The 12,145-nt window shown below is 45.5% G+C and overlaps 1 pseudogene across 1 annotated transcript in view; it reads left to right on the top strand.

The window, feature by feature from the left end:
* LOC307066834 (zinc finger protein 541-like) overlaps positions 1-10,995 on the top strand; it is a 50,435-nt pseudogene extending 39,440 nt beyond the window's left edge. Inside the window, exons 8-15 of the transcript in view lie at positions 3,348-3,411; positions 4,006-4,148; positions 4,553-4,656; positions 5,895-5,970; positions 6,528-6,616; positions 10,131-10,271; positions 10,455-10,636; positions 10,754-10,995. The product of the transcript in view is annotated as a zinc finger protein 541-like (transcript). The remainder of the gene's footprint in view (positions 1-3,347; positions 3,412-4,005; positions 4,149-4,552; positions 4,657-5,894; positions 5,971-6,527; positions 6,617-10,130; positions 10,272-10,454; positions 10,637-10,753) is intronic.
* Positions 10,996-12,145: the final 1,150 nt, after the last annotated feature.

The following is a 12,145-nucleotide window of genomic DNA, read 5'->3' as shown; positions in this document are numbered from 1 at the left end:
GTCCCCTGCATCGCCAGGCAGACTCTCAACCACTGCGCCACCAGGGAAGCCCTGTCTTGGTACCTTTGTGGAAAATCAGTTGACCATAAATGATTTGAGATTTTTCTTCTTTTTTAATACAGGCATTTTACAGCTATAGATTTCCTTCTGAACATTGCTTTAGCTACATTTTGTAAGTTTAATATGTTGTGTTTTTATATTCATTCAGCTAAAGTATTTTCTAATTTATCATTCCACTTCTTGTTTAATACACTATTAAACAGTGTGTTGCTTAATTTTCACATATTTGTGAATTTTCCAAATTGCTGCCTTTTATTGATTTGTAATCTAATTCTTCTAACTCTTCTAACCCTGCTAACTCTTTTGCTATTATATGTGAGAGAACCAGTAATACCTTACTGGTCATGTTTATTGCTTTATATAATTTTATTTCGTGTAAAAACACTGAGCGGATAAAGGAAAGCAAGCATGATTTATAGAGGTTGTTATATTAACCTTCTTATTTACAATTTCTGATCTCTTCATTTATTCTTGTGGATTTGAGTTACTGTCTGAGGTGATATTCCTTTACTCCAATGCAGCTGTGCTCCTTGTGCAGTTACTGTCACATATATTATATTTCTGTATGTTACAGGCCCACAATACATATTGTTTTATGCAGGTATTTTTAAGGACATTAAGAAAAGAAAAGAAATATGTAATCATAGTGATTTTTATAGTTACCCATATTTATTAGCGCTTCGCTTTTTTTTTTTTTTTTGGTTTGGATTCAAGTTACCATCTGATGTCATTTGCTTTCAATCTGAAGGACTTTCTTTAGTATCTATTTTTATTAGCGATATATAATTCACATACCATACAATTCATCCCTTTAAAGTATAGAATTCAATGGTTTTTAGTATATTCACAGAGCTGTGCAACCATCACTACCATCAGTTTTCAGAAATTTTCATCATCCCCAAAAGAAGCCCTGTACTTATTAGCAGTCCCTCCTTTCCATCCTCCCCATCCCCAGCCATGGGTAACGACTAATCTACTTTGTCTCTATCGATTACGCTATTCTGCATATTTCCTATGAGTGGAATCATACAGTATGTGGTCCTTTATGAATGCCTTCTTTTAGTTAGCATGATGTTTTTAGGTTTCATCCACGTTGCACTATGTATCAGTACTTTGTTGCATTTTGCGGGCTGAATAATATTTCACCTTCAATATTTCTTGTAAAACAGGTCTGCCAGCAACAGGTATCCTCAGTTTTTATTTATCTGGGAGTGTCTTTATTTTACCTTCATTTTTGCAAGATAATTTGCTGAATATAAGATACTTGGTTAACACTTTTTTACTTTCAGTAATTTGAATATATTATCCCATTGCCTTGTAACCTACATCGTTTCTGTTAAGAAGTTAGCTGTTAATTTTACTGTAGTGCCCTTGTATGTAACAAATTGTTTTTCCCTTTTTGCTTTCAAGATCTTATCTTTATTTTTGCTTTCCACATTTTGCCTATGTTATGTCTGGATGTAGAGCTCTTTGTGTTTAATCTTTCTTGGAGTTTGTAGAGTTTGCTGGATATACATATTGTTTTTCATCAACGTTGGGAAATTTTCAGCCATTAATACTTTAAATATTCTGTCCCTTTCTCCCCTCTTTCTGGTACTCCCACTACATATATATTGTTGCATTTAATGACATCTCACATTTCTCTGAGGCTCTCTTCACTTTCCTATATTTTTTTCTCTCTGTTCTTCAGATTTCATAGTCTCCATTGTTCTATCTTCAGGTTTGCTGAACACTTCTTCTGCCAGCTGAGATCTTCTGTTGAGCCTTATTTTGGTTATTGTACTTTTTTAACCCCTGAATTATTTTCATTTGATTCTTCTTTTTTTTGGCTGCATCGCACAGCATGCAGGATCTTACTTCCTCGACTAGGGATCAAACCCGTGCTCGCTGCAGTGGAAGCGTGGAGTCTTAACCACTGGACCGCCAGGGAAGTCCACATTTGTTTCTTTTTAAAATATAATTTCCATCTCTTGATGGCATTTTCTCTTTGATGAGAAATTTTTATTTTATCTTACTTTAATTCCTTAAGCATGGGAGCCAGGGGAAGAAGAAGCCCCCATCTCCTTGGCTGCACCTACCTGGGTAGAGCTTCCGTTACAAAGAGCTGGGGGCTAGGTGGGTAAGGGAGTGGGCCATGGCTCCAGTGCCACAGACTCTCACTGTTCTTCCCAAGATTTAGTAGATTTTCTTGAATGAGTATTTCTTAAAATGCTGTATGCCTTTAGGACAACTTGCAGAGACTTTAGCTTACTGTTCTTTTTTTTTTTTTTTAATGATTTTTGTAAGTAAATTTGTTGTTTTGCCGAGTTCCTTACTCTACTTTTTCAGAAGTATTATCCCCCTTCCATGCAATCTTTTTATTTTATTTTATTGTGATGTGAACAGTTAATCTGTGATCTGCCCTTTTAACAAATATTCAAGTGTGCAATACATTATTGTTGACTATAGGCACAATGTTATACAGCAGATTTCTAGAGCTTGATTAATTGAAACTTTATGCCCATTGATTAGTAACCTCCCATTTCCCACTGCCCCAACCCCTGGTAACCCCTATTCCACTCTTTGATTCTATCAATATGAATTCAACTACTTTAGATACGTTATATAAGTGGAGTCATGCAGTATTTCTCTTTCTGTGACTGGCTTATGTCACTTAGTATAATGTCCTCAATGGTCATCCATGTTGTTGCATATTGCAGAATTTCCTTTTAAGGCTAAATGGTATTTCATTGTATGTTTATGTCACATTTCCTTTATGTGCTCATCTGTCAGTGGACATTTAGGTTGTTTCCACATCTTGGCTATTATGAATGGTGCTGGAGTGAACATGGGAGTTCAGATATCTTTTTGAGGTCTTGAGTGCAGTTCTTTTGGATGAATACCCAGAAGTGGGTTTGCTGCATGATATGGTAGTTCTACTTTTAATGTTTGAGGAAACTCCATACCATGCAATCTTTTTTTTTTGTAATTTTCAATTTTACATTGGATTAGAGTTGATTTACAATGTGTTATTTTCAGGTGTACAGCAATGTGACTTTGTTATACATATTCACATATCTATTCTTTTTTAGATTCTTTTCCCATATAGGTTATTACAGAGCATTGAGTATAGTTCCCTGTGCTATACAATAGGTCCTCGTTGATGATCTATTTTATATACAGTAGTGTGTGTATACCATGCAATCTTGAAGAGCCTGCTTTTAGCTGCTCTAGAAAGGCAGGCAGAAAGGGCCTCATGGGTCAGTTGTAGCCAGTCTTCTTGAGGCTCTTCTTTGGGTGTTTTCCAGATCACATGGACGGCTCTTTTGGTATCTATGTGGTGAAGGACAACAGCAAGATCAGCACTGAACCGTGAGTTGGAACAGACTTAGAACCTGAGGGTCCTTGCAATGTGGGGATGCTTTTACCCTCCTTGCATTCCAGTGTCGGTTTTTCCCAAGGGAGCCTGCATCACGGGAAAGTCAGGTCTAGACCCAGAACCTGTCTAGCAGAGACGTGGTGGATTTTTCCAGGTGTTTCCCCAATATTCCTTCTGTCCAGACATACCATAGTTGGATCTCTGGGGACAGAATGCCCAGCACCCTGGGGTTCTAGATAGAATTGGTGATGGCGCAGTGAGATACTGTTTTGTAGCTTGGATGTTACCTTGGATACAGAAGAATGCCAGGTATCAGCACATACCTCCCCTGTCCTAGACCCCAAACGCCTGAAGCCAGAAATCTGGCGATAAAGCAAATTGGAGGAAGGAAGGAAGTATCCCTCAAGAGGTCTCTGGAATACCTGCGCGTATCTACTGGGCTGATGAGCACTCCCTGTGTCTGAGAGATGGCCAAAAGGTGGGTTCCACAGCCCTGCTGAGCAGGGCTCACCGCACATCTCTCTTGTATTTCCCATCTTGGTCACACACATATGTCTTTTATGTCCATGTGTGTGGCCTCATTTCAGACACATCAACATAGGAAGCCAGTTTCAGGCTGAGATCCCAGAGCTCCAGGACAGATCACTGGCTGGAAGTGACGAGCATGTAGCTACTCTGGTCTGGAAGCCATGGGGAGATGTGATGACCAACCCGAAGACACAGGATAGAGGTGGCTGAGACTTTGGGGCCAGGTTCCCGAGGGCCCTCCTCCATGTCCAAGGGGTTTCTCCTCCCAGTTCTCACCTTGACCAAGAAACAGTGATCCCCAGGCGGGGGTGGGGTGGGCAGAGTTGGCCTTCAGTGCAGGACTGCTTTGCTGTGCTGCAGTCCCTTGCCCCACCTCTCCTCTCACCCAGTAGCTGGGCAGGCCATCCAGAGCAGGTGCCAGGAGCAGGGTTTCTGCCCGTCCTCCTTTTCCCTCCCTTCCCTCAGCCTGCTTGTAACAGAGAGGTGAGGGAGATGGTGACAGGAGCCCCCCGCCCCATCTGTGCTGTTGGGGAGGTTTCCTCTCTGGCACTTGCTGACCCTCTGTGTCTCCTCTCCTTCCCCTGCTGGGCTGCCTGCTGGAAACAGTGACCGAGCTCTTCAACGTGGCCTGCTCCAGCGTGATGCCGGGCGGGGGCACCAACCTGGAGCTCGCTCTGCACTGTCTGCATGAAGCCCAGGGCAACATCCAGGTGCGGTGCAGGCGAGGGGTTGCTCAGAGGAGCTGTGGGAAGCTCCCTGCTCTCTTAGGGCCAGGGGCTCTAGGCGCAAGACACGTACCTTCTACTTGGGGCTTTGCAGCTCACGAGAACCAAAGGCTGGCCACCCACCCTTCTCCCTGGTCGCTTTGGGACTGGTGGTGTCCTTTTGAACGTAGGGGAAATGCACACATACGGGCTCCATCAGTTATTTATCTGGGGTGACAGCAGAGCACCAGGGTTCCTCCAGCGTTACCTCATCTCAGCGCGGCACTGGGGAGGCGGTGCCTAGCAGAACCAACTCAGGGCCTGCATTAATCTGGTTTATTTACTGAACAGTGACTTTTTGATTAAAAATGGTGTATGAAAACCTCTGATGCAATAGAAATGCCTCTGCCTCCTCCAAGGACCCTCCTCACAATCCTGAAGTTTAGCAAATGAAGAAGTCCAACTGTGTGTAGTGGGAGAGGAAGTCACGTCACCCGAGTTGGAGACCCTAGAGTCAGGGCTACATGGTGCTTTTTCTCAAGCTGAGAGGCAGTGGCTGGCACGTGGTGGGTGCTCAGCAGAGTAATCAGCACACATTTACTGGGTCCTCCTGATACCTGGTGATGTCATGGTATCAGGCTGGGGCCAGCTCAGGGGCCCATTCTTGGTTTAATGCTCTGCTGCCACCATCTTGAAATTCTTAATAGTTTCTGAGCACAGGGCCCCGTGTTTCCATTTTGCGCTGGGTCCTGCAAACTGCATAGCTAGTCCTGACCGGGGTTACGCTGTTGAGCAAGACAAATGCCCTCTCTTTGCAGGGCTTACATTTTAGGAGAGTGAACACATGAAATACATTTTTTTAAAGTGATAGATAATGATTAGTTCTATGAGGACCATAAAATGGGGTAGGGCAGGGGCAGTGCCACTCCAAATGCTGCTCCCTGAAGAAATAAGGAGCTTGTGCCAGAATAAGTCCACACACTGTTTCGTCATCAAGTAAATCTTGCTATGAAAAAGGTAACGTCAGCTGCACTCAACAGTCCGCTTAGTGCTGTAGGCAATGTGTCCCAAGTGGTTGACAGCTGGTGGCCAGTCCACAGACCGACCACACTTTGAGTCGCCCTGGGGTAGGGGTGGCTTTAGGGAGGGCTGCACATATTTTCTGAATGAATGAAAGAATGAAGGCGGGTCTCCACCTCATCTTCCCTCCCTCAGAGAGTTGCCCACCACTCCTCTCGTTCCAGGTTGCCCTGGAGACCCTCTTACTGAGAGGACCCCAGAAGCCACGGACTCACCCTCTCGCCAACTATCACTACACAGGTAACGAGCGTGGCTGCCCACGTGGTTTTGGCCTGGCTGAGGCCCCTGCGAGCCAGTCAGTTTCCATGGCAAGCTCTGCATGTGCCTCCCGGAGTTCTCTTGGGGCCTACACCTGCCCTCCCAGAAGGGCCCGTCCTCTCTGGGGGACTCAGTGGGTGCTGTTCTCTAGTTGGATCCAACCTTCCCCTTTCCACTGTTTCCCTCGTGGGCTCTTCCTGGCCAGAAGGGGGGTGCCAGGTTGGGGTGGGCTCAGGTTTCCCAGTTGAGCACTCCAGCCTTGGAGTCAGGCAAGCAGGGGCCCACGGCTGCCCTTGGTAAGTCTCTTAACCAGAGGAAGCCTCAAGTTGCTGCACCTGTCAAGTGGGGATGGTAAGAGCCCCTACCTGCTAAGGTTTTTGTGAGGATTGTGTGAGATAAAGCAAGTAAGGGGCTTAGCAGAAATCTTGGCATATAATGGGCGCTCGGTGGCCTGAAAAAGAGGGGAGTCTGCACTTCAGCCGTGGCTGTGGTCCCAGAAGGAGAAACATTCTTCCTCCTCTTGGCTGTTTCTCCAATAGGTTCGGACATCTGGACCTCCATGGAGAAGAGGCTCTTTAAGAAGGCGTTCTGTGCCTACAAGAAGGACTTCTACTTGATACACAAGATGGTAAGGCGAACATGGCAGGCTGGTGTAGACAAGGCTCCTTCACACGGCCGAGGCGCTAGAACTGCAGGGCCTGTCAGGGGCGATACTCTGCTCATGCTGTGAACAGTTGACAACTGAAATGCCATTGGTTTGAACAACCCCAAACTGTACAGAAATGAATCCCATGTTCAAAATAAAGCCCTCCAGGCCCCTCCCCACAATCCTACTTCTGATTGATAACCTGCCAGGTATTTACTGCCCATACGGATTTTACACACCTATATGCACTTTCCCAAAGAAGGATGACATCATATACTTAATATCCTGCTGATTATTTTGCTCTTTTTTAAACTTGATGTATGCAAAATTGCACATAATCAAAGTGTAAGATTTAATGTTTTTGACATATTTATACACTTGTAAGACCACCACCATGATCAAGATAATGAAAATATCTGTCACCCCCAAAAGTTCCCTCCTGCCCCTTTGCAACCCTTCCTTCCTGCCACCCAGGTCCCTAGTCAATTCTTGTCTACTTTCTGTCACTCTAAATTAGTTTGCATTTTCTAGAGGTTTATATAAATGGAATAATCGTACAGCATGTGATCTGCTTTGTCTGGCTTCTTACACTCAACCTAATGATTTTGAGATTCATCTATGTTGTCGTGTGTACCCATACTTCATCCCTTTATTGTTGAGGAGTATACCACTGTGTGGAAGGACCACCGTTCATTTAATCATCCACCTGTTGGCGGTTTCCAGTTACTGATGACTACAGATAAAGCTGCTCTGAACATTCACGTACAAGTCTTTGTATGGACATGTACTGGGTTCTTTTTTTTTTTGCAGAGATGGGGGTGGGATTATAAATACCTAGGAGGGGAATGAGGATAACTTATAGTAGATGTATGTTTAACGTTTTAAGAAACTGCCAAACTGTTTTCCAAAGTGGCTATACCACTTCCCATTCCCACCAGCAGGTTATGAAAGGTCCAGTTGCTCCACACCCTCGTCGACACTTGGTATGCTAAGTCTCTTTAATGTTAGCCATTCTAATGAGTGTACTGTAGCATCTGACTCCATTTTCCTAATGACTAATGATGCTGAGCATCTTTGTGTTTTTTTTCTATATGTGCACCTTCTCTGGGGAGCTGTTTGTTCATATCTTTTGCCTCTGTTTTTATTGGAGTGTCTGTGTTTTTATTGAGCTGTAGGAATTCTTATTTTGTTCTGAACACCAGTCCTTTATCCAGATATGTGCTTTGGAAATATTTTCTCCCAATATGCAATTTGTCAGTCTCCTAACAGTGTCTTTTGAAATAAAGTTTTCAAGTTTGCTTAAGCCTAACTTACTAGTTTCTCTTTTATAGACTGTGCTTCTCGTGTTCTATCTAAGAAATCTTTGCGTAACCCAAAGTCACAAAGATTTTCCCCTATGTTTTCTTCTGGAGGTTTTCTAGTTTTAGGTTTTATTTCTAGATTTATGATCCATTGTAAGTTTATTTTTGTATGGGGTGCAAGGTGAGTTCATTTTTTGCATATGGATATTTACTGTTCCAATACCTTTTGTTGGAAAGACCATACTTTCTCCACTCAGTTGCTTTTGTACCTTTGTTAAATATCAGTTGGCCATATATATATGCATCTACTTCTGGACCCTGTATTCTGTTCCATTGATCTGTTTGTCTTTTATTAAGCTATTCCCATACTGTCTTTATTACTGTAGCTTTATTCTAAGTCTTGAAATCAGAAAATATTAGTCCTTCAACTTTGTTATTCTTTTTCAAAGTTATTTTTTGTATTCTAGATTCTTTTTATTTCCCTATGAATTTTAGAAATAACTTGTCAATTTCAAAATAAAAATTCCTGCTAGGAACTTGATTGGTACTGTTTTTGACTCTATAGGTCAACTGGGGAGAGTTGTTACCTTAACAATATTGAGTCTTCTGACTCGTGAACAGGGTATATCTATTTCAATCTTTAATTTTTCAGCAATGTTTTGAAGTTTTTAGTGTACAGTTGTTGCATACTTTTTGTCAGATTTATTCCTAAGCGCTTGGTTTTTTTCTGTTTTTGTTGGGTTTTTTTTTTTTGCGGTGCGCGGGCCTCTCACCATTGTGGCCTCTCCCGCTGCGGAGCACAGGCTCCGGACGCGCAGGCCGAGCGGCCATGGCTCACGGGCCCCGCCGCTCCATGGCACGTGGGATCCCTTCAGGACCGTTGCACGAACTCGTGTCCCTTGCATCGGCAGGTGGACTCTGAACCACTGCGCCACCAGGGAAGCCCAGTACTTGTGTTTTTTATGATGTTATAGAGTTCTTTTTTATTTCAGTTTCCAATGGTTTGTTGCTAGTATGTATAGAAATAATATTGATTTTTATATTGATCTTGTCTTCTGAAATGTTGCCAAATTGACTTACTAGTTTTGGTAACTTTTTTGTGGATTCCACTGAATTTTCTACATAGACCGGCCTATCATCTGTAAATAAAGACACTTTTATTTCTTCCTTTCCAACCTGGATGCCTTTACTTTTTTTCTTGCCTTTTTGCACTGTAGAACCACCAGTACAGTATTGAGTAGAAGTGGTGAGAGTGGAAATCCTTGTGTTGTTCATGATATTTGAGGGGAAACCACTCCACCGTTAGCTGTAGGGATTTTGTAGGTATCATTTATCAGGTTGAAGAGAAGTTCCTTCTATGCCTATTGTGCTGAGAGTTTACATCAGGAATGGACATTGGATTGTATCAAATGCTTTTTCTGCACCTATCAAGATGCTCATATGATTTCTCTTTTTTAAGTTTAATATGATGAATTACATTGATTTTAGATTGTTAAACCAACCTCACGTTTCTGGGATGAGCTCCACTTAGTCATGGTATATTGTCCTTTATATATATATATATATATATATATATATATATATATATACATATATATATTGTTGGATTCTGTTCGTTAAAGTTTTGTTTCAAAATTTTCATCTATGTTCATGAGGGACATTGGTCTGTAGCCTTCTTTCCTTGTAATATCTTTGTGTGGCTTTGGTATCAGAGAAATGTTGAACTTACGGACTGAGTTGGGAAGTATTCCTTCCTCTTCAGTTTTTTGGAGGGCTCTGCCTAGCTGTTGCATAAGGCTATGAGGTATCCACCACGTAAGGACACTCTGCTTTAATTAGTCCCTGTCGTTAGACATGTGGCTCCACATGATGTCACAGTGAGCGTCCTCGTGTGTACCTTTGTGTGCGTTTTCCTGGAGAGAAGCCTTCCTGGGCCAGCCTTGTTGCTCAGAGCGTGCAGAGCTTAGATGGTGTTGACTCTGGTGGCTTCTCTCTGAACTCCTTCATCCCCAGGAGGACTTTCTGATTCTCTGTCCCCCGTAGCAGAGGAGCATACCAAGCCGTAGGGGAGAGACGTTTCAGGAGGGCTTTCAAAAAGTGGCGGCTGGCCCCATAGGGGATTTAGGGCGTCAAGGCCATACTCACTGCTACTCCTGAGGCACTGTCCTTAGCCGGCTTCTGTCTTCCTCCACTAGGTCCAGACAAAAACAGTAGCCCAGTGTGTCGAGTACTACTACACGCAAAAACTAATGATCGATTTTGACTGCGGCCGAGCCCCAGTGCCGGAAAAGAGGGTCAAGAGAGAGCTGGGTGAAGCAGACAGGACAGAAGCGAAGGTAGAGGGTCTCGGGGTAGGGCTTCAGGAGTTCAGCACGGATCTGGATGCCCGGTGCTCATCCAAGCTGGGTGGCGGTGGGGGGGTGCACCCCGCGACGTCTGGACGCTCTGGACACCTGCTTCTCCCTTAGAAGGGCGGCGGGGCCGTCAGCATCCTTTCATCACCTCTGCCCCCTGTGCAGGTCACTTGTAGCCCTCGGAGGAAACCCAGCCACCGTCCAACCCCCGAATTACAGAGGACTACTGAGAGTTATAGGAGGGAGTCCATCCCCAACTCCAGCCCAAACACCGGCTCGAAGCGGACCCCTGAGCTGCCGGGGAGCAGGAAGGGCCAGGGCTTCTTTCCCTGCCGGGAGTGTGAGAGGTACCGCCCTTTCCCTGGATTCTCCCACACCGCCTGCCCTCAGCCCTCTTGGGTGCCCCCCTCAGGGCTACCCGCCTCCCCCTGCTCTGACCCCTGTGTCCTCTGGTGCCTCCTCAGGGTGTTTGGCAACATCAAGGGTCGGAATGCCCACATGAAGTGGCACCGCCTTCAGGACCACGTGGATCCCACCGTCAGGGCAAGGTGGCCCGTGGAGCCCTTCCAACTGTAGGAGGAGGAGGGCGAGCTAGGGGCTGGCATCGGCCCTCTGCGTGGGCAGCTAGTTGGGATGGGCACCTCCAGCCCTGTTGCGTCTCCTTTGTTAGGTTCTTTTTGTACGTTTTGTCTTAATAAAGTGTGTTGTTAAGCAGCTGTCTTCTGGCTTCCCTGCCTGTTGATCCAGCGAAGGCTTTTGAGCCCCTGCCGCTCCCAGAAGCCACAGTGACTGAGTCCCTGCCCTGGAGGAGCCTCATACATGAATGCAGCCAGCATTTATCAAGCACCTGCTGTAGCTGTGCCAGACAATGCCCAGTCCACGTGATGGGGACATAGTGATGGAGGGACAGGCCCCTCCCCTCACAGAGCTTACATTTTAGGAGCGGGAAGGTAGCAGTGATAAAGCAGCAAAAAGGTGAGTTTAGATATCTGTAGTGCATATGCTGTTGGCCGTAATAACAGAGGAGTCAGCGTAGGTTTAAGCTCTCAGGACACGTGGTGGTGCCAGTGGCTCCACGGTGAAGTCAAGGCCTGCCAGCAGTGGCCAGCGTCTGCAAGTCGGCTGCAGCAGCAGCAGCAAGAATCCCCTCTTGTACGCCGAGCACCCAAACCTTCGGAGGGTGCAGGGCAGAGAGCAGCTCCCTCCCTTCCTTGTTCCCCTTTTTAAAAGTGAGGAAAGCTTGTAGCAGCGCCCAACAGAACACCCCTCACGTCTCCTCGGCCAGAGCTGTAGCCCGTGCTCTTTCTAAACTGATCCGTGGCAGTGGAAAGGGAAGTGGCCACCGTTATCCCAGACCCTCAAGATTTGTGTCCAGGACAAAAGCATAAGTTGTGTTCCCCCCAGTTCCAGGAGTGGGGAGAACCAGTGTGCTCCCTCAAATTTGTTTTCACCCGATCCAAACTGGAATCCCATTTGCCAGGAAAAGAAGAGGAAGCAGAAATGGCCACTGGGGAGTCAGACCTTGTGTCCACCACAAAGTGACATGAGGAAAGTACAGCAGGGGGCCAAGTGCGAGGGAGTGACAGGGAGTGGCAGACGCTGGCAGGTGGATGGCACGGGGGTGGGAAGTCACACTGAGGAGGCTGCTGAGGCTGAGACGCACTTCCAGGCCACGGTGTGGCAAAGCACAGACTCTGCCACGGGAACCAGGGGAGGCTGTGCAAAGCTCTAGCTGCTGTGTGGGGGCCGTGGGCGGCAAGACGGGAATCCTGGAGAGTAGCTGGAAGGCTCTCAGCGGAGATGGTGGCCTGGGCTGGAGTAGCAGTGAAGAGGCCAGAAGCGCAAGGATTAGGGAT

Source organism: Hyperoodon ampullatus (genome assembly GCF_949752795.1).
Source record: "Hyperoodon ampullatus genome assembly, chromosome: 18".
In the NCBI taxonomy this organism is placed as follows: Eukaryota; Metazoa; Chordata; class Mammalia; order Artiodactyla; family Ziphiidae; genus Hyperoodon; species Hyperoodon ampullatus.
The sequence above is the reverse complement of the archived record's forward strand: the minus strand, read 5'-3'. Positions and strand labels throughout refer to the sequence as shown.